This window comes from Cervus canadensis, chromosome 2 (assembly GCF_019320065.1).
Source record: "Cervus canadensis isolate Bull #8, Minnesota chromosome 2, ASM1932006v1, whole genome shotgun sequence".
Taxonomy (NCBI): domain Eukaryota; kingdom Metazoa; phylum Chordata; class Mammalia; order Artiodactyla; family Cervidae; genus Cervus; species Cervus canadensis.
Window position 1 is genome coordinate 106,371,065 of NC_057387.1, and position 21,649 is coordinate 106,392,713.

At 49.2% G+C, this 21,649-nt stretch overlaps 1 protein-coding gene across 2 annotated transcripts in view; it reads left to right on the forward strand.

The window, feature by feature from the left end:
• Window positions 1-21,649, forward strand: part of CSMD2 (CUB and Sushi multiple domains 2) — a 679,919-nt gene that overhangs the window by 266,616 nt on the left and 391,654 nt on the right. The window lies entirely within an intron of this gene.

Below are 21,649 nucleotides of genomic sequence, written 5' to 3' on the forward strand. Positions count from 1 at the left end.
CAAGCATCAGGGATGGATAGTCCCTTGGGAAGACAGACACGGTGGTCAGCAGGCTAGAGGCATGGGCAGGGAAGGGGAGGAAGGGTGGGAGAAGCAGAAAAAGAGCGGCTGATGTCGAACATTTCTTTTATACCAGGTTTTGTTGTAGAAAGGCCAATTGAGTAAGACACGGCCCTTTGAGAGTGAGGAGAACAGAAAAATCCCCCACAGGCACCAAGCATGACTATTTGAGAGGGATAAAGTGGGAACAGACTCCTGGCAAATATGGACTTTGAGCTTTGGGGACCAGGAAACTCAAATTTCATGTTGTACTAGAAGGTATGCTGACCTGGAGGTCAGAAGACCTTGGTGTCATAAGCGTGTCACAAAAACTTGGCCGAGTCAGGTCATTTACCACCCTGGATGGGGTGTTGAGAGGGGCAGACGTGAGCTGATGGCTGATTGCTGTATGGAGGTTGGTCCAGGGGCAGTGACTGGAAATTTGGCGCTCGGAGTTGGGATGCATTCTAGATGACTGTCCACTGAACTGCACTCCCAGTGACCTGCCCAGTCCGAAGACCTTCTGTCTCCCTGCCCTCTTTTTGTAAAATACCTACTTTTCTGATCGTTAATGTCATACATATGCTCCTTATAGAAAACATGGACAATACTGCAAGGTATAGGGAAATGAATAACAAGTGTTAACGGTTTTTGTATTTGGTTGCGTTGGGTCTTAGTTGCAGAATGCGAGATCATTCCTTGTGGCTCACAAGCTCTCTAGTTGTGGCACTCAGGGTCCAGAGTGCTCGGGCTTCTGTAGCTGCAGTTTGTGGGCTTAGATGCCCAGCAACATGTGGGACCTTAGTTCTGCAATCAGGGATCGAACCCACATCCCTTGCATTGCAAGGCAGATTCATGTTTTGAAAAAACTTTCAATTTTGTATTGGGGTGTAGACAATAAACAGTGTTGTGATAGTTTCAGATGAACAGCAAAGAGACTTAGCCATACATATACATGTATCTATTCTCCCCCAGACAGCCCCCCTCTTTTAGGCTGCGAGGCAGATTCTTAACCACTGGACCACCAGGGCAGTCCCACAAGTATTAACGTTTTGATGTATTCCCCTTTGGCCTTTTTGCTTTGCCTAGATCAAGCTAGCTGGCCATTTATATATATGTTTAATATTAAAAAATTAAGATCTGAAAATATGTCATAACTATGTATTTTTAACTGAACATTATATCATGAAAATTTTTCCTACATCATTACACATGTCTCCGAAATGTAGTAGGTGTGAGAATAGAATTTGTTTAGTAAATAAACAGTATTTATTAAGCTTTTATGTGGCAGGCTGATTCTAAGCTTTTATAGCTGTAATTTCATTTAGACTTCTATGAAGTAGGTACCATAATCGTCCTCCTTTTACAGATGAGGAAAATTGAGGCCCAGGGTGGTGACGTCACTGGCTTGAAGTCACACAGGTAGTAAGGAGCAGAGCTGGGATTCCACCCCAGGTTAGCTGGACTTAAAAGCCCATCTTCTTAGCCACGTCAGCACACTACGTCATGCAATGTTTGTGAAGGACTGTCGCGGTTGTGGTGCATTCCCTTGTGAGACTGACACAGTTCACTCCGTCAGGTCTCTTAATGGAGTGTATCCAAGTTTCCACTTCTGCAAACAGATACCGAAATGGATATCCTTGCTGGTTCTCTCTCTTCCAGCCCCAAGGCCTCTGCGATGCACTTGTTTATCCGTGGGCCAAATGGTCTCCCACAGCTTCCACCCCCCAGGTGTGAGTCTACGTGGTTGTCCAAACTTCTGGAGGGAAACAAACGTGAAAGAGTATTCCTTTTCCTATTAAGTCACTCAGTGGGGAAGGAATTAAGCAGAGGAAATCGTTAAGGGAGTCATTCAGAACTCTGCTGTAAGATTAAATTATAATCATTTTCAGGGTCTGTGTCACCCTTGCCAGGCAGGATGCGTTTGTTGTTCTCATTTATCCCTGCATAGCAGTTTCGGATGAACAAACCTGCTGGCTCAGGACGTCTGTGCAAAGAACCCGCTCACTGCCCAGCCCCTCTCTTTTATGGATCCCTGGGCCCATGTGAAAATGGGATGCTCCTGGTTTATGAGTGTGTTGCTTTTATCAGCGGATAAAAGCAATAGGACTTTAGGATGTTCTCTTGAGTTCTGCACCAAGCAGAGAAAGACATCTGGAAAGATGAATTTGAACAAGTAGACATCCCTTCATCTATTGAGGAAACAGATACACCTTTGAGAGGGGAAAAAAAAACAAAAACCACCATCTCCTTTATCTGGAGAAGGAAATGCCAACCCATGCCAGTGTTCTTGCCTGGAAAATCCCATGGACAGAGGAGCCTGATGGGCCCCTGTCCATGGGTTCGCAGAGTCAAACCCAACTTAGTGACTAAATCATACCTCCTCTATCAGGTAGCAGATCTGTGATGATTCAGAAGAAGATGGTGGCGTGGACTGTCCCTGACTCAGTTCCCACACTCTCCTCCCTCTCCAAGGAGGATGTAAGGAGAGTTTAAATTAGGGTTTGGACTTCATGGACTTCAAGTTCCAAATGATTGGGAAAACATGGGCTTGATAATTTTTTATTTTGCCAAATAAGGATATTAGAGGAAAAAAAAAACTGCCAACTCTTCAGAACATGATTTCATAAAACAAAGGATAACTCAAAGCCAAAAATGGGGCAGGATATAATCAATGGCACTGACATAATGAAAGACGGGGGTGGGAGGGGTGTACATGATAATGGTGTCTGCCCATAACTGTAAAGTCTTGTGATGTATGTACATCAATCGGTGGACTACCGCTTCCTATTGTGCTTGTCCATCCCTGGCCTCTGGGAATCCGACCATACATGTTTTGAGTGGGAAAAGATTGTTACTGTGGTGAGCACTGAAGCCTGCAACTCTGCCATGCTGTGGGGGTCCCAAGTGTCTTAGACTTGCTCTCCCTAAAGTTAATTGTCTTTTTGTGTGTGTGATTGCCCAGAAGCCAAATTGGGCTTGAATTGACTTGAGAGTTACAATCCACATAGCAGATTTTGGTATTACTCCCCCACCACACACACACATACACACAGTCTCACACAGCCAAAGGACACACGCTCTTCCAATTCATTGCCATATACACATCACCAAGTCAACCCCCCTGACACAGACATACTTCTAGTTCACTGAACTCAATTTAGGGACCAATTTTTGCTCACTGATCCTTCTCAGGGGTGTGTAGTGGTCTTTGTTCTGCTCTGACCCCATCTGTTGGCAGTGATCTTCAGGGAGCCCTATTCCTTCCTCTCCAATTCTATGAAAATATGCTCACCACGGCTCCAGTTCCTCATGAGGCCCCTAGACTTTGCAGAGGACTGGGACTAGGGGATGCAGAAGATTCTCTTAAAGCCCGGGCTTCTGTGTCCCTGGAGGGAATTAGGATCATGTTATCATAACGAGGAGAAGTAATTGCCAGGCCATTAGAGGCGGCCTCTCCATCATGGAGAAAATCAGTGAGTTAAAATTCACCCAGAATCTCTCCCCTTTGCCTCATGCTGGACTCTGTCCACTGGCATCTCAGCGGGAGCTTCCCCTGGGCTGGATGAGAGGAGAGAAAGCCAGACACCCCCTCCAAGAACGGGGGCAAGGTCTGCGTAGTGTCTCCAACCTTAGGTGTCGAGCCTGCACCTTGGCATCTAACTGAGGAGACAGCAGACTTGGGACTCAGACAGACGTGAGCTCAAAACCCAGATCCACCTCTTCATCATTGTGTAATCTTGGGATATTTACTAACCTCTCCAAACCTCAGTTTCCACATCTGAAAAATGGGGCTCATTGTACCAACCTACAAGGCATGTTGGAAGGGGTAAACATGTAAACTGCTGCCTGACCCAGTCCTGGGATGGGGACTAGAAGCAAGGTGCTCTCTCTGAGGGGAAAAGGGTACAATGAGGCCACTCCAAGCTTCGCCCAATTCTTGGTGACACCACCGCGGCCATGGCCCAGCCTGCAAGCCCAGTGGCAGCTCACCGGGCAGAGTGACACTTGCCTGATCCAGTTCTGGGGAATTACGTGGGCACCAGGTGAGGGGAACTGTCAGAGAGCCCCTGGGTCAGACAGGAGGACACCCTTGCAGAGTCAGCAGGTGGGGGTGATTTGGTTGGAACTGTCTTCCCAGAGCTGTGCGCTGTGAATACATTGTGAGCAGCAGAACGTTTCTCTGCCTGCACCCAGGCCCTGGGCTGGCCAGGTCAACTCTTTCAGCTGCTGATGGCTGCCCTGGGCCAGCCTGGGAGCAGGGTTGGGAAGAAGGGGCAGAGTGTGGAGAAGACATCCTGTAGAGATGGGGGAGGGACAGCCCCCTCTCGCTGTCTCGGACTGATGAGGGTGCAGAACCTGCTGGGCCTTGCTCCCTCCTTGGCTCCCCTTCCGCTGCCTCCTCCACCCCTGTGGCTGTTTCTTCCTGTGATGGGGAGGGCAGGCAAGGCCTGACCTGCACTCAAGGTGGAAGCCGCCCTTTCCCTGGGGCCAGCTGAAGTGCCAGCCACAGGGGTGTGTTCACGGGGGTGTGTATGGTAAGGGAGTTCAAAGCTCCTTCCTGCGTCCGGGATTTCTGTGTAGACTCAGGACGGCTCTCCCATCTTCCGTGGATCCGTCTGTACGGGGAGTCCCGGCCTCGTGGCCTCTCTTCTTTGCTTCCTTCAGTCTACTTGGATTGCATTCTTCGTTTCACTGCAGTCATTTGGCATCTGCTGCCAATTCCCTCTGTGCCCTCAGGTCTAGCCCCCCACAGACCTCTATGTGACAACCTTGCCTCCACTGAACATACAAACTAAGAAAAGGAAGGAGAGCATGTTGCAGGGTTTTAGAGGAGGACGCTGTCCTGGGGCAGGAGACTGGGGCCTCCAGGCAGGGCCTACATTCGAGCCGGGCCTTGAAGGGTGGGTACCCTTTTGATATGAGAGAGGGAGATGAGGGGCAGGAGGGCATCATTCTAGGGCTGCTGCCTGGGTCTCTGGCCAGTGTAGGAGCTCCCTTCCCTGACCCTTGAGAACACAGGCCCAGGAACTGATCCCAGGGATTCTCTAGGGAGGATTCTCTCCATCATGCACCCACCCTGGAGACTCTGCCATCCACCTCTGAGCCTCCGCGGCCCCTTCCACCTGGGGAAGAAGAGAGAGTAGACTCCAATGCCTAGGGTTCCCAGGTCCTGCCCCCAGGGCTGCCCAATAGACTTCCACTGCTTTGGTTTTTTTGGGGGGAAGGGTGGGTGTTTGTTTTTTATTTTTTGCTGTACTCCAAGGCATGTGGCATCTTAATTCCCCAGCCATACATCAGACCCGTGTCCCATGTAATGGACGTGTGGAGTCTTAACCACTGCACCACAAGGAAAGTCCCTTCAGCTGGTTTTGAAAAGAGAATTTCCCTAGAAAGCATGTTCAACCTACGCTCTGGATTCAACTTTGAGGATTTTTCTTTACTTTGTTTCCCTTCATTAGTTTGCTTTTATTTTTATAGGTGGGGTTACAAAAACTCTCATCTACTATACAGACATTCAGTTTGAAATTTTGCTAGTAACAATTTCTCCTTTTGAAACACTGAGTTTTAATTATTAAGCATTTTGCCCATGGAATTTGAGCCAACTAAAACCGTTTGATCTGAGCGACTTTTAACTAGATATTTCATTCAGGAGTCATTAGATTCAGATATAATTAGAATGAAAACAGCATGCCAATGGGGATTTGTTAATAACTACTCACTTATTTATTCATTCACATATATTTTGTCAAACCATTGGTTTAGATCATTTTCATTCTTTGTTACTTTTTCCCTATTTATTTTCAGTAATCATTTTTTGAGAGCCTTCTATGAACTAGGCTCTGCTAGGTGCTAGGGAGACAAAAACACAGTCCCATCCCCAGGGAGATATTTATTTACTCCACAGATGTTTATGTAATAGCCACGCATTGTACAGGACCCTGGAGCTCATAATCAGGGCAGAGAGGCATATAATTAAGCATATAATTAAGTGCTTTACAATAGCATGTGTTAGGTACTTTTCTTAGAGGTATACAGAAGTTCCCCTGGGGCTAAAAAGGAAATGTAATAGCTAGGATTCTTTTTTTTTTAAATGTAGAAACCCATCTCCAGCTGATTCAAACTAGAAAGGGAATATGTAACTGAGAAGTCCATACTGGCTTCAGGCACTGCTGGATCAAGGCGTGTGGATAAGGTCATCTGTAATTGCTTACCCCCCTCCCACAGCTTTGTCTTCCTGGGTCTTCTTCACTCTCAGGCAAACTTTCCCCATGAGGCAGCAGAGCTGACCACCATCAGCTTCCTCCAATCCTACTGATTTAGCAGTCCTAGCAGAAAGAAGTGTGTCTTTCCTAATGGTTCCCACAAAAGCCCTCAGATGGTCCTTGAATGGACCAGAACTGAATCATGTGCTCTGCCCTCAACATCAATATATAGCTAGATGATATTCTTATTGGCCAGGCCCAGGTCACATAGCTATCTATTCTACCCAAACCTCTGACTGGGAGTGGAAAGGAAGTGGTTCACCAAAGGAATTCCAGGTCACTAGGAAGTCAGAAACAAAAAATGTCCTCCTAAAAGGACTCAGTCTTCCATCACAATAGAGGGGCTACTGGGAGGACTCAGATGAATGAGTCCCAGATGGTATGACTTTGGAGTTGAACTGAGGGCTGAGTAAAAGTTTATCACCGACGTGGAGCCAGAAAGAGCCCTGGTGTGTTTGGAGCACTGCAAGTGGGTGCAGGGTGCAAGAGAGCAAGGGCAGGATACGAGGTCTGAGACGGGCACAGGAAGAGCATGGGTCGTAAAGAACCTTGTCCCCACGCTCATCAACGGGGAGAGGATTCCATAGACTAAAGAAATCTATTGAACTATTTTAAGCAGAGAAGGAACATGATCACCCTGAATCTTAATTGGGTTCATCGAGGGTTCAGAAGCCAGCTGTGAAACTCGGTGAGCACTCAGGCAAGAGATCATCCAGCCTTGAATTATGGCAGTTGTAAAGGCAGAGGCGGTGATCTCAGAAAACACCTCAGATACAGAATCAGCTGCTTTGGGGGCTTCATTGGAAAGGAGGAAGGAGGGCAGAGGAGGAGTCTGGGGTGAATCCCGTTTCTGGTTTGATGGTCGTGGTAGGATCATTCAGCAGAGGAACACAGTGGAAGGAGCAGGGCTGGGGGTGGTCATGCTTGCTGGCCTCCCCAGCATGAAATGGGCACAGAGAAGGAAGTTAAGGCCACAGCAAGGAAGAAGACACAGGGGCACGGTTGCCCTTGGTTACTGATATACACTCTTTGCGATGAGACCAGTGGAGATGGTCATAGGACAGGAATAACTATGGCTGAAAAGTTTGGTGTTTAAGTACGTATTCTGGCAGGGCCTTGAGAATTCATCCCCAGGATCAGCACCAGCATCATCTTTATCAGCAGTGGCTCCTTTCATCATCTCGGTCAGCCTTACCACCTCCATCTTCCCTGCCAACATCTTTCCGTCATCATTCATTCATTCAAACTACTTAAGCCCTTGCATTGTCTGACACTGAGCCTGGCCTTGGGAATACAGTGGTGGAGAAAACAAATAAAGCCTCTGTTTTTGTGGGACTTCTGGTCTACTCCGGGGAGACTGCCATGAAAAAAGGAATCACAGAATATATGTAAAATACAGCTGTGATGAGTACCACGAAGGAAATGAACAGGATGGGGAATAATAGCTCTGGAGACCTTAAGTAAAAGGCATTGGACTGGCGTCTCTGAGGGGATAGGATCTAAGATTAAAACTTGACTATTGAGAAGGGGCCACTGTGGGAGGCCCTCAGGATCAACATTTCAGGCAGAGGGAATTACATGCATAAAGACCCACGTCACAATGCCCTATTTTCATTTGAACTTCATACAGGCAAGTGGTGTAAGGTCTATGCCTGTTCTCTGGGGTTTCAGTCTGTTTGAATATCAGGAGCAAGGCAGGGTCAAGGTCTCAGGCCGGCAGAGATGTTCATGAAACAGCTGAGATGGTGCAGGACTGAGTCTGTTAAGCCCAGTGGCACCCGGAACTGCAAGGGGATGGGCCTATTCCAGCCGAGACCCAGAACCTCCTGCCTCCCCGTGGGTCTGTGACAACCTCTCTTCCTTCTCCTTTCCTGCCGCATCACAATGCTTTAAACCAGCCCGAGAAGCTGTTCTCTTCTGATGGAGCCCATGAAATTACATCTGTTCTTTCCATCAGGAGCCAGGCCATAAATAACCAGCCCTTTAAAATCTCATCTCCCGTATCTCTCAGAGTTGGAAGTGGCGTTACGGGCTCTGCAGCTGAGCAGTGGGAAAGGATTAGAGCCCTGGCATGCTGCTGGCAGCCCAGGACTGGAGATCTGGAGCGCGAGGCTGGGGCTTCTGCATGCGCCACATGACTTTCTTGTTTGCATCGCTGAGAACTTGTTCTCAGAAAGAGAACACGAGCCGCAGCTGGACGGGGCGGGAAGTGAACCGGGGTCGTCCGCTGTCGGCATAGCGTCTCCTCTAGAGCTGGCGACTTGGCCAAGTTCTGTGTGTGGGAAGCCGAGGTTGGGCAGCTGGCCTGCGCCCCGTGGGTCCGACTGTGTGCAACAGGCTGGTAATAAGCACGGCGTCTGCGTGGCGGCCCGTGCCAGGACCGTGAAGGGCACCAGACAGCGAGATGCTCTTGTCGACCTCTCTGAAGGAGCTGCCAGGTACCCAGTGGAGCTGGGAAGACAGATGGAAGGAGCTGTTCTGGGCCCTTCCAGAGGCCCCTGGTTCTGGCACCATCCGCCTTCCAGAATGTTGTTAGTTCGTTCAGAACGTTCGAGGCCCCAGTCCTGGTCTCCTTCCCACATGTTTGTTCTACGCGCTCTTGGCATCGCCTAGCCCGTGTTTCACTCTGGTTTTTGTCTGTCCCTTGCTTTTACGACTTCTCCTGGCTCCCTAAGACTGACCTAGTCCTATCCCTGAGCTTATACTTCTTTTAATCCCAGTTTCTCCTCATCCAGTCGCTGATGTGTGATACCGTACACAGACTCACCAGAGAGGCAAGGTGCAAGTGGAAAACTAGCATTTGATAATCTGATGAAGTGGCAAATGACATTGTTAGACTCAATGGATTTTGTCATTTGGGAAGGGAGACGGCAGGCTTGGTTTGAACAAAATGGAGAGACTTCGTGGGATAGTAGAACTCCAGCGTCTCTGGGAAATTCGCATCTAAGTTCTTGGAAGGGAAGTCTGTCCTGGCTGCCTCTAAGTGTTCTGTCCCCAGTAACTTCTACCTACTTCACCATGGCTTCTACCCCCAGCCTCCCCCTGAAACTATTCCCATTAAGATCATCATCAGAGAACCAGCCCCCGACCCCAAACACTACACTTCCAATGCCAAAGCCAAAAGGTCATTTTCAGGTGTCACCCTACTGGATACTTCTGCATTCCTTTACATTGCTGCTTCCTGCTCCTTCCAGAACTTTCCTTTTCTCTTTTTTTCTTTCTCAGGCTGCTCTCTATGATTTTTCTTGACCTCTCTGACCATTCCTTCTCTGTCATCTTCAATGACCACAAGATTCTGTTCTCGCCTAACAGCTCTGCCCATTGCCCCATGTTCTTCCTGGGTAAACTTATCTGCTCCCGTGGCTTCAGATAAGCCACCTGTCTGTTTACAGCTCTCCAATGTGGCTCCCTCGCCTGTCCTCCCCACTGAGCATCAGACTTCGGAGCCAGGTACTTATCGGACAGCTCTCCCTTCATGTCTCACCAATGCCTCCGACTCAACAGGTCCCAACTTCACTCGTAACTGATGACTAAAGTGGGCAGGGTTTGTTTCCTTTCTTGGTTTATGGCACTACCCTCTACCTGGTCACCCGCAGCTCCGGGAATCGTCCCTGTCTAATCCCTCTCTCTCACCAGTCACATTCAGTTAATTGCTAAGTTCCCCCTCCTGTGGCATATCTTTACAGTCTTGACTACCACTCCCCCAGTTCAGCCCATCAGCTTTTCTTCTTTGTGGGTCATAATAGCCTCCTTGCTGATCACTCAGCTTCTTGGCACTCTCCAATTCATCCTCCCCACTGCTACCAGAATGGTTTAATTAAAATGCAGATCTGACATGCTAAGCCCCAGGCAAAAGCTTTCAATCATCTTGCATTGTCTACAGAATAAAATTCCAGCCCTTGATGGGCCCTTCTTGATCCAGCCCTTGCCTGCCACCCCAGCCTCATCCCTTGCCACTTCCTTCTTTGAACTCCATTAACCCTCACACTGAGTAGTGTCACACCACAAAGGTTTATTTCCTGCTCATGCTACACGTCTGTTCTGGGGGTCTCTCTAATCCACATAGGCATACCCAGGAGTATCCAGGACCTAGAGTCTTGTAGTTCCACTATCTGGAATATGTGGCCCTCCCCAGTGGCATAGCAGGCAAAGAGAGTGGCGAATCTAGCATGGGCTTTTCACTGCCCCAGCCCAGATATGATACATATCGCTCTCACTCACATTTCATTGGCCATAAATAGTCATGTGGAGTAAGTCAGAGAAGGAGAAACACAGCATGACATCCCTAATATGAGGACTCTAAAAAGAAAAGATTCAAATGAACTTATTTATTATACAGAACAGAAACAGACTCACAGACTTAGTTGCCAGAGGGGCTGGAGGCGGCGAAGGGATCGTTAGGGAGTTTGGGATGGACATGTACACACTGATATCTTTAAAATGAATAACCAACAAGGTCCCACTGTATGGAACAGAGAACTCTGCTCTAGGTATTGTGGCAGCCTGCGTGGGAGGGGAGTTTGGGGGAGAATGAATGCATGTATATGTATGGCTGAGTCCTTTGCTGTCCACCTGAAACGGTCAGAACATTTTTAATCAGCTATACTCCAATATAAAATAAAAAATTTAAAAAAACATTCACATGGTTCAGTCGAACCATAAGGGTGCCTGGGAACATGATAGCAGATGAAATAACTGGTGAGTGAGTCTTTCTGCCACACTTCAAATTTCGGTAGACAAATGCCCTAGCTCTTGTCAAAGAACAGCCTCTCCTTTATGCTGCAGAGCTCTTCTTCTCCAAAGATTTCCCTGCTGGAGTCATCTCCTTTTTTTCTTCACTCATCATTTTTTTTTCCTTCCCTATCAAACATTGTTTAATGTTGAAGAACATAGAGACATGTTCTGTATCTACCATCTGAAGTCAAAAACAGCACGCACCAAACTCCCCCATCACTCAGCCCCATCCTGGCACCACACCTGCTGAGACAGGTCCCTTTCTCAGTATCTGCCCCACCTGCCACTAAAGCTGACCTTGGAAAGTGACCAGTGTCACTGCTCCATCTTCATGTGACGTGGCTTCTTGGCCACATCCAACACGGGCCGTCTACCCTTAAACTAATTCCTTCTCTTGGCTGCCTTCAGCCACATAGCTAGCTGCCTATGGTCATTCCTTCTCTGTCACCTCTGCTGTCTTCTCTGTGGTTCAGCCTCTGTCCACCCTTTACATGTGGACTGTGCAAGGGGTCCTGGGACCCTCTTCTTCTCCATCCACCCTCTTTCCCAGGTAATCTCAATGCGTCACAGGTTAACTTTCAATATGACCTACACACCAATGACTCTCAATGTAAATATTCAGCCCTGAGGGACCTTTTTGGGATCCATATATATGAACAGGAATCTCAAAAATCTTAACAGAATCTCAAAATGAACACTTCAAAGCAGACTTTTTTTTTTAGACTTTTTTAATTGTGGTAAAATAATGTTAAATTGGCCATTTTAATCATGTTTAAGTGTGCGATTCAGTGTCACTAAGTACATTGACACTGTTACGCAAACAGTACCACTGTCCATCTGCAGAACTTTTCTCACCTTCCCAAAGCCAAACTCTGAACCCATTAAACGTAACTCCCCATCCCCTCCCATTCTCTGGTAACCACCCTTCTACTTTCTATTTCTATGGATCCAGCTACTCTAGGTACTTCATACAAGAGGAATCATACAATATTTGTTCTTTTTGTGTTCGGTTCAGTTCAGTCTCTCAGTCGTGTCCCAATCTTTGTGACCCCATGAACCTCAGCACACCAGGCCTCCCTGTCCATCACCAACTCCCGGAGTTTACCCAAACACATGTCCGTTGAGTCGGTGATGCCATCCAACCATTTCATCCTCTGTCGCCCCCTTCTCCTCCTGCCCTCAATCTTTCCCAGCATCAGGGTCTTTTCAAATGAGTCAGCTCTTCGCATCAGGTGGCCAAAGGATTGGAGTTTCAGCTTCAACATCAGTCCTTCCAATGAACACCCAGGACTGATGTCCTTTAGGATGGACTGGTTGGATCTCCTTGCAGTTCTAGGGACTCTCAAGAGTCTTCTCCAACACCACAGTTCAAAAGCATCAATTCTTTGGCGCTCAGCTTTCTTTAGAGCCCAGCTCTCACATCCATACATTTTGTGTTAGCATAATGTTTTCAAGGCTCATCCCTACTATAGCATGTATCAGAATTCCATTCCCTTTTAAGGCTGAATAATATTCCATGGTCTGTATGTAGCACATTTTGTTTGTTTACTTACTCATCTGTCTGTGGACATAGGACATTCCCCGCCCCAAATCTGTCCTCTCCCAGCCTTCTCCACCTCTGTCTAATCTCCAGAGGAAGCTGCTCCGCTCCTTCTGTGCCACCAGCAGCTGTCTGCTCAAGGGCTTTGTTTCACAGCTTCTACCCCTTCTGTAATCCATTCTTCATACAGCAACTGGAGGAGCTGATGTTTACACATCACCTTATCTCCCCCCTATTTAAGTCTTGCCAGCCACTTTCCATCACACTTAGAATCAAATCCTACAAGATCTACACTATTGGGTTACTGCCCACCTCTTTGACTTCCATCCAATCACCCACACCCACTCACTATGCCCCAGATACACTCACCTTCCTCCTGTCCCTTGGATGGGCCAAGCAGATTCCCTTCTAGGGTCTCTGCACTAGCTATTTCCAGGGTTTGAGACCTTCTTTCTTCATAGTTAAAAGAACAAAGAAACACACATGCACAAAGACCTGTGCAGTTTTGAAATTCAGAGTTCAATTTAAATTTCCCCTCCTTAAAATAAGACTTTCTCTGCCCATGCAACCTAAAGGAACCCCTCGCTCTATCGTGACATCTTGTTTTATTTTAGGTGTTTGTCAAGCCCTGGTGTTTTCTGGCTTCTGTATTTGTCTCTTTTCTATCCGCTGCCTTCCCGCCGCTGCACATAGAACCTGGAAAGCTACAAAGGCAGGACTTGGCACTTAGTAGGTGTCCGAGAGTGGTTTGTTGGGAGGAGAAGCCTCCTTGTGCCTCACCGGTAACGGTGTCCTGTGGCTAATTGCAAAGGTTAGCATTGAGCCTCTCCACCAAGTATTTTAAGTAATAACCTTCCTGGGGGACATTTGCAAATTAGCCCTGACTCTTGCTGATTACTCATCCTAAACTCAGTCTGATTAATAATTAATCAGCAAACTGCTTGGCCAGAGCAGGGTGATCAGTGCTAGAAAGGATCTTAAATTATGCAAGTCACTTGGCCAGTTTTAAAAAAATAAAAAAGCTCAGCAGTCGACAGACTTGGAGAGGTTTGATTGCAACGTGAGGTTAGGTTTCTCAGTTGTTGTTTTTCCTTTTTGACTTTTTTTTTTCCTTTTGACTAAGAAATCAATTAGGCTCAAACTTGCCACCTCACAGAGACATTATGTAGCACAGAAATAGAAATGCATTAAATATCACTCTCTTTTTTGTTCCTTCTCCCTTCAAAAGAGTTTTGGTCTGGGAGACAGAGGTTAAAATTAGCCAGTTTGTTAAAGCAAATTCCTGTCTGGCACCTGATGTCAATTTCTGCAGCCACGTCAGTTTCAGCCTCCCCTTCCTTCCTCTGAGCAGCAGCACACTGGGTCTGGCAGGAAGAAGGCGAGAGGTTTGATGAGCGCTGCTCACTCCGCCTGCCCCATGGTTGGGGCAGAATCAATTTGCCGGCAACCTATCCCACCAGGAGTCCTTCTAGTGCTCTTTGCCTCCTGCCTACCAACCCCAGGGAGACAGGGAAAAAGGCAATCAGGGTGATGAACGGGCTCCCCACTGTAGGCGTGAACTCTGTGACCTCCGGGAATCCTCTTGCTTGTCCTCAGTCTGCAACCTCCATCCTCCAAGTCTGGCCCTCCATATGGCTTCATCTTTCTCCTCCAGATCCCTCTTCTGGTCCCTGGTGATATGGCCCAGGGGGAGATTCAGAGAAAGCAGGGTGATCCATTGATGTGGCTCTCTGGGCCAGAGGGAAGCCAGGGATATAGGATATAGAGCTGTTAGTGCAACCCTGTTGCCCGTTAGAACCAACACCCAGATCCGTTAAGTCACAATGCCCAGAGGTGGGAGCCAAGCATCAGTGTTTGTAAAGCTCCCACGGGGTCCCTGTGTGCCCTAAAGTGGAGGACCACAAACTGGTGGAGGGTGGGTGGCTTTGGGGAAAGAGATGATGAAGGCCATCAAACAGTGAAGTAGGAAGTGGGCTTTTCAGAAGTTGACTGTCTTCCCCAGAAACTGAGGAACGTGTCTTGTGATGGGCAGGGTGAGGGGGGAAGAGGTGGCCAGAATGGCAGCTTCCAGGAGCCCCTAAACCCCTGGTCTCTCTCACTTCTACCCCCGATTAAAAAAATACCCTCTAGGGACTTCCCTGGTGGGCCAGTCGCTAAAACTCTGTGCTCCCAATGAGAGGAGCCTGGGTTCAATCCCTGGTCAGGGAACTAGATCCAACCTGCAGCACAGAGTTTGCACTGTTATAACTAAAGATCCCATGTGCTACAACTAGGACCTGGCGCAGCCTAATAAATTTTTTTTAAAAACTGAAAAGAACACCCTCTAGAATGCAGCCCTTGTTTCCCAAATTGTGATGTACCAACCAATTCCCTGAATCAAAAGACTTGCCTCGAAGGCAGTAGGGAATGCAGATTCAATCCTACCCTAGACGACTAACTCCAAAATTTCTGACGATTGGGCCCAAATTCAGTGCTTTTAACTATTCTCTCAGGTGTTCTGAAATAGATGCAAGTTTGAGAGCCACACTGGGCCTGAACAAAATTCCTGCCAAGGCAATAATAGGGAAGGGGTGGATTTTTGCCCATTAAGAAATGCTCGATCTTCTTATGAATGGCTCCATTATTGGATTTCTTGGCACAGAAATTCCCAGATTATATTTGACTTACGTGTTTGGTTTTGGTTTAGGCACAAGGCCGGACAAGCACATCTGTTTCCTAAAACAAAGCACGCTGACTCCTAACGGACTTTATGAATTTATTTAACAAGTGTTTTTTGCCTGCCTGCTCTGTGCCAGGTTCTTATTCTGCTCTGTGATACGCCCTGTGGTTACAAGGATGAACTAGAAAGTCTCAACCCTGGGACTTTGAAGGCTAGCCTCTCTCCTTGTCTCCTGCTGGAGGCCCACGCAAAGGCTGTCTCCTTTCTGAAACTACGAGTTGTGGTAGCATCTCTGCCTCCCCTTCTCCAGCTCCCTGCACCCCCCCCCCCGGGGTTCTGCTGAGCTGGCACCTGCCATGGCTTCTCTAGCATCCTTCTCCCAACATGAACGCTTGAAGAGCATCCACTGAATCTGGCATCCCCGCATCCTCAGGGCTCAGCCAGAGTCCTGGCAACAGGCAGGCATCAAAGTGTGCTGACGGTTTGTTGAATACAAGGAGCCTCTGACACCTTAGAGTCTCAGCACCCTCCTCACCGCCCCGTCTCGCCACCACCAGAAAGGAAGGCAGGTAGCACTTCATCCCACCCCACCTGGCCTCAGAGCCCTTTGGCAAGAGGACAGATATCAAGATAAATTAGCAGGTAAATATGTCTTGGTTGCCTCTATGAGCCAGCTGGTTCCTAGGCTGAATGACATCACCTTTCATTTTTTTAACTTATTATTATTTATTTACAACTTTTTGGCCATGCTGGGTCTTCATTGTTGCGAGAGCTTTTCTCCCGTTGTGGCGAGTGGGGACTACTCTCCAGTTGTGGTGCATGCTCTTCTCATTGCAGTGGCTTCTCTTGTTTTGGAGCACAGGCTCTCGGGTACCTGGGCTTTTGTAGTCGCCGCTCCCATGCTCTAGAGCACAGGCTCTAGGAGCTGGGGCCCACCGGCTTAGTTGCTTCAGGGCATGTGGGATCTTCCCGGATGGGGGATGGAACCTGTGTCTCCTGCATTGCAGGCAAATTGAATGTCGTTGCACTTACTACCTCACTGGATCTTCATCAGCATCTATGAGTGAGGAATCACGTCTTGTAGAAGAAGACACTGAACCTCGGAGGCTCAGCAGCCTCCCCGCTGCACCCTCTCCATCTGGGTCCTACTCGATCCATTCTCTATGCACGCCCTAGGCCACCACTCCTGGGAGTGTTCCTTGCCTTTGGAGCAGGCTCTGGTGTGCTCTGTCTGGCCTCTTGGAGTCTCTGGTTATCTTCTCCTTCCTGCCTGAATACACCTTCAGGGGTGAAATGATCTTTATGTGCTAGGGGGTGTCAGGCACTGTGCCAGGGGTCTCACATGCATCATCTCATTCATTACCTACAAAACTCTTGTAAAGAATATACCATCATCCCTGTTTTTTAGGTGGAATAACTTAAGATTCCATGAAGTTAAAGACACCTGTGAAAAATCATACAGCTAGCAAGCGTTGGAGCCAGGATTTGGACACTGTCCCTGCCAGACCCTAAGTTCTGGTCTACCCCTTCTCTTCTGCTCCTTGAGCTCTGATTCATTTTCCGCCCTGACTGCATCGTTCAAGTAGCTTTTTGGCTCGCTCTTCTGGAGTCTTGGGTCCTCTCTGTCCTCTCTCCGAGGGTCTGTAGAGAGTCAGTCCTGTGTCCCAGCCAGCAGAGGGCGGCCCCTGCCCACTGTGCACCACTGATCCTCCGGGATTGCATCTCCCACCCCATTCTCCTCATGTCCCAGGACAGTCCCCATTGCAGCAAGTCCCCGGCTCTTGAACTAAGCATTCAGTTTTGCCTAGAATTATACTGGAGTCTGGCATCCTAAAAGAAGTCAGTCCTGAATATTCATTGGAAGGACTGATGCTGAAGCTGAAACTCCAATACTTTGGTCACTGGATGCAAAGAACTGACTTATTGGAAAAGCCCTGATGCTAGGAAAGATTGAAGGCAGGAGGAGAAGGATGAGATGGTTGGATGGCATCACCGACTCAATGGACATGGGTTTGAGTAAACTCCAGGAGTTGGTGATGGACGGGGAGGCCTGGCATGCTGCGGTTCATGGGGTCGCAAAGAGTTGGACGCAACTGAACTGAACTGAACTGGCTCTATTCCTTTCTTTTTTTTTTTTTTTTATTTTATTTAGTTGCTAAGTCGTGTCCAGCTCTTTTGACCCTGGATTGCAGCCTGCCAGGCTCCTCTGTCCATGGGATTTTTCCAGGCAAGAATACTAGAGTGGGTTGCCATTTCCTTCTCCAGGGGATTTTCCTGACTCAGGGCTTGAACCAAGGTCTCCTGCACTGCAGGCAGATTCTTTACCAACTGAACTACCAGGGAATTCCAGGGCTCTGTTCCTGCAACAGGCTATCGAGGCTCACAGGCTGCTTCCGTGTGGAGGGTTGGGGTAATGTGACTTCTGCCCCCATGCTTCTCCCTTCTCTTAGTTTTCCCTCCTGCAGTCTCTTCTGCCAGCTCCATTATGATGTGAGACCTCCTTGAAGGATGTTTGTGCCAGGCGCACCTGGAGAATGTTTGTCCGAAGGGCATCTGGGCTGCTAACTCCCAAGCTGGTGCTGAGCACCCCCAGCCCTGACTGGGTCCCCAGTAGGCTTGATCCTCCTACTTGGATGCTGCTGGCTGTTCCCCAGGAAGCCACAGCTCCAGGTGTCCATGACCCAAGTCAGGAGGTAGCAAGGGCTCCGAGCCCAGGTCTGCAGACCTTGCTCAGAGAGGGACCACACAGCAGGGTCTCCCCTTCATCATCCCTGGAAAGATTGCCAGGATTCCCTGCTCACCCCTGAACCTCAAGAAAGGCAGAGTTGAACAAGAGGAAGAGCATGGATTTAGAAGTCCATGTCGGATTCAGATACCAGCTCTGCTGCCAACTTGCCGGGTGACCTCAGTTAACTTACTCACCCTCTCAGGGCCTTGCAGAGTTGCAAGAAACATGTGGCAAGAAAGACTTTGAAGGGGACCAGCTTCCCAGCTGTTAAATCCTGCTGTGTCCTTCCCCTGACCTTGTATGGCTGAGCACCTGGAAGGGCCCCCCTCCCTTCTCCCCCCCACCACCACCCTCCCACCCCCAGAGCCTCCCAGCAGGTGCTCCACACAGACAGCTGCACCCCTGTCTTCAGGTGCCTTGGGTCTCAGCCTCCGCAGCTGATCAGTCAGGCGGCAGCCGCAGACTGGCCCCCAGCGGGAGACCACAGCAGGAGCTTGTCATGACCCTCTGGGCCAGGCAGCTCTGAGGTCCCAAGGCCGTTTGGCGGTAACCTCAAGGGCACGCGGAGACAGACGGGGATGAACAACAGGGCTTTGACCCTGGCTCTGAGCAGGGTGCTCAGCTTTCTGAACTTCAGCGGCCCCAGTTTTATCAGGCGGGAGGCGCGTCTCCCCTCACCCTCTGCCTCCCCCACCCCAGCCTTATGCGCAGAGGCTTCCTAACTCTTCATGTGTGAACACAGCACCACAGACTCCCCTTGAGCAGGAGCCGCCCCCAGCGGTGATTTTTCTGGAATTGGGAGGGTTTGAAGAAAAGACAGGCACTCTTGGTAGAGCATCAGCTACATGCCAGACATCTCCGCTCATTGTTTCCCTGTGCATCTTCAAGTCCCTGTGAGAAACGGAGCCTGAGCAAGGCCACCTGGCCAAGGTCACAGAGCCGGCAGATCACAGGCTGAAGCCAGCGCCCTTTGCCTTCCAACCTCTGGGTCTTTGCGCGCGCCCCCCCGCCCCGCCCCGCGCCCCTGGATTGGGGCGGGAATTCCAGCTGGAAGGAGACTGAAGGGGGCCCCGAGGCTCCAGCCCTGGCTCCCACTCCTTCCCCTGCTGTGGCTCTTGTCCTTTGAGCTGTGCTTGGCAGAAGTTTCAGGCTGGCTTTCCAGAAGCTTCAGGCTGGCTTTCCAGCTTGCCCAGACCTCGACTGCTACATGCGGCCAGCCCAGCAGACACCCCGGGAGCACAGGACAGACTGCCCGCAGACTTCCCCTGCAGGAGAGTCCTGTCACCGCAGACAAATGGCCCGTGTCACTCAGCCACATTCTCCCCGTCGCCGGTCTGTGGCCTGAGTTGTCCAGATAACCTTTTTCATTGGACGCTGTCTTGACGGGTGCCACGAAGGTCCCCAGGCAATGACAGCCCAGCCATTGCCCCGGCCAAGAGAAGACACAGGCAGACCTGCTTCCTGACTGCCACGTGCTGCCCATTCAGCTCTCACAATTATCTGTATCTGTCAAGCTCCATCAAGGGACGTTTTCCGCATAAAGGCAAATGTCCCTTAGACTGCACTCGGAGCTGGAGGCAGCACCGCAGATGCTGACGTGGCCCCCATCCTTCCACCAGCGGGTTCCTTCACAGTTGCCCATCTTCTCCCAACCCTGGCCCCATGATGACCTCTTAAGCTCCCCTACATACCCCCAATCCCTCTGCTTGTAGTTACCTTCCCCCAACCCCTCCCCCAGCTCCACCTCCCCCCCGGCCCCCCCAACCCGGTGCCTTGGCAAGTAATTGCTTTCACAGGGAAGCTGACAAATCTCTGGCGACTCCTAGTCCGGCTGGGAAAGATTCATTATTCCATATCTGGAAATAACCAGGCCCATCAGCTCAGGGCCAAGATAACACCAGTGTAAAAGTTCTCCATTCAGGGGAATTAATTAGGATTCCTTATTAAAGATCCAATTAGGCAAAAGGGCATTTTTATCTGTAATAGTCAGCTGCTCCTATTTTTCTAAAGCCATAACTCCAAGTTTTTTTTTTTTTTAAAGAAAACCAGGGGCTGTGTTTTCCTGTAGAACAATTCACTCTTTCAGTGTCAGTTATGTCTTCATCAGGATGTGAAAATAGATTTTCTCATTCAATTTGCAATGCTTTATCTCTTCAGAGTCTGGTAATGACTCCACTATATCCCTTTAGTAAGAACCACGGCCCCAGATGGGTATTTGGGGAGTGGGACGTTTGGTTAGGAAGCTGCAAGAGAAACAGGGTTTTTCAGCAGCCTGATTCATGGGCTGGCAGGAAATGCCAGCTCTGCCGTATTCTGTCCCTGTGACCTTGGGCCAGGTGTTTAACCTCTCTGATCTTCAATCTCCTTCTCTCTACATCTACCTCCCAGGGCCAGGAAGAGAATTAGGAGTCAATTGGTGCAATATAATAAAGCAACTAAGATCCAGCTTTTGACTGTGATGGCCTGACATCAACATAGACCAGCCAGAGTCCTTTGACCAGTTCACCTCTCTGAGCCTCGGTCTTCTCATCCACAAAACGGGAGAGAAGTCCCTCCTCCAAGGCACTGGGAAATGAGAACAGGTGAAAGCGCCTTGCTCATGGAGGGCACTTAACGTGTGTTTGTCAAACCGGAATCGACCCACGTTGTACTTCTCTCGAAGAAGCCCCATGAGGACCCCTGGAGAGAGCTGTTCCTGCCCCCAAGCCCCCACCCCGAGAAAAGGAAATTCCGTTTTGTCCTGAGTGGGGCCTGGATGTTAGGTTCCCTGAGTGCTTCTAAAGCACACCGGGGCTGATACTCCGTGGCTCTCAAAGGAAGCAGTCCAGAGAGGGGCGGGGTCACCTCTTGACCTCAGAGGCCATCCTGCTTCCCCCCAACCCCAGCTTGGGCTCCCATCCCAAAGTCCACCCAACCATAGGATGTAGACATGCTTGGTGTAAGCCCCAAAGATATTTTATTTGCTTTGATCAAGAGAGCAGCCACAGCCCGTGGATCCCAGGGAAGAGCAGGCCAAGAGGAGCACCAGAATCTGAGGCTTCCAGAAAGCTCAGAGAAAGCGTGCTGTAGCTCTTCTGCTTCATTCCGTGGGTGACGACCCCGACCTCAGCAAGTGCGTGCCAGAGCCAGGGTGGAGGCAGGCTCTCCAGGCCTTTGGTATTTCCAGGCCCCCTGCCCCTGGACCAGCATGTGCCAGCCTTCGCGTGAGACCGTCACAGCAGCGTCATCTTCTGTAAGACGCGTACCCCACAAACCCCGCTTCACACCGCACTCCTCTCCCAACAGCCTGTCCTGACCCCCCCTTTGCTTGTGAGGCACTCACTGCCTCGGTTTACCCCATAAAGGAGGCCCTTTATCTGCTGGGTCCTCTTCTCACGTTTCCTTAATATTCTTTTGATCTCAATACTCCGTTTTATTTTTTTTTAACTTCTAATTTTGTATCAGAGTATAGCCAATTAACAATACTGTGATAGGTTCAGATAGACAGTAAAGGAGACCAGCCATACATATACATACGTGTATCCATTTCTCTCCCAAACTCCCCTCCCATCCAGGCTGCCACATAATATTGAGCAGAGTTCCCTGTGCTATACAGTAGGACCTTGTTGGTTATCCATTTTATTTTATTTTATTTTATTTTTATTATTATTTTTTGTTTTCCAGTGGGTTTTGTCATACATTGA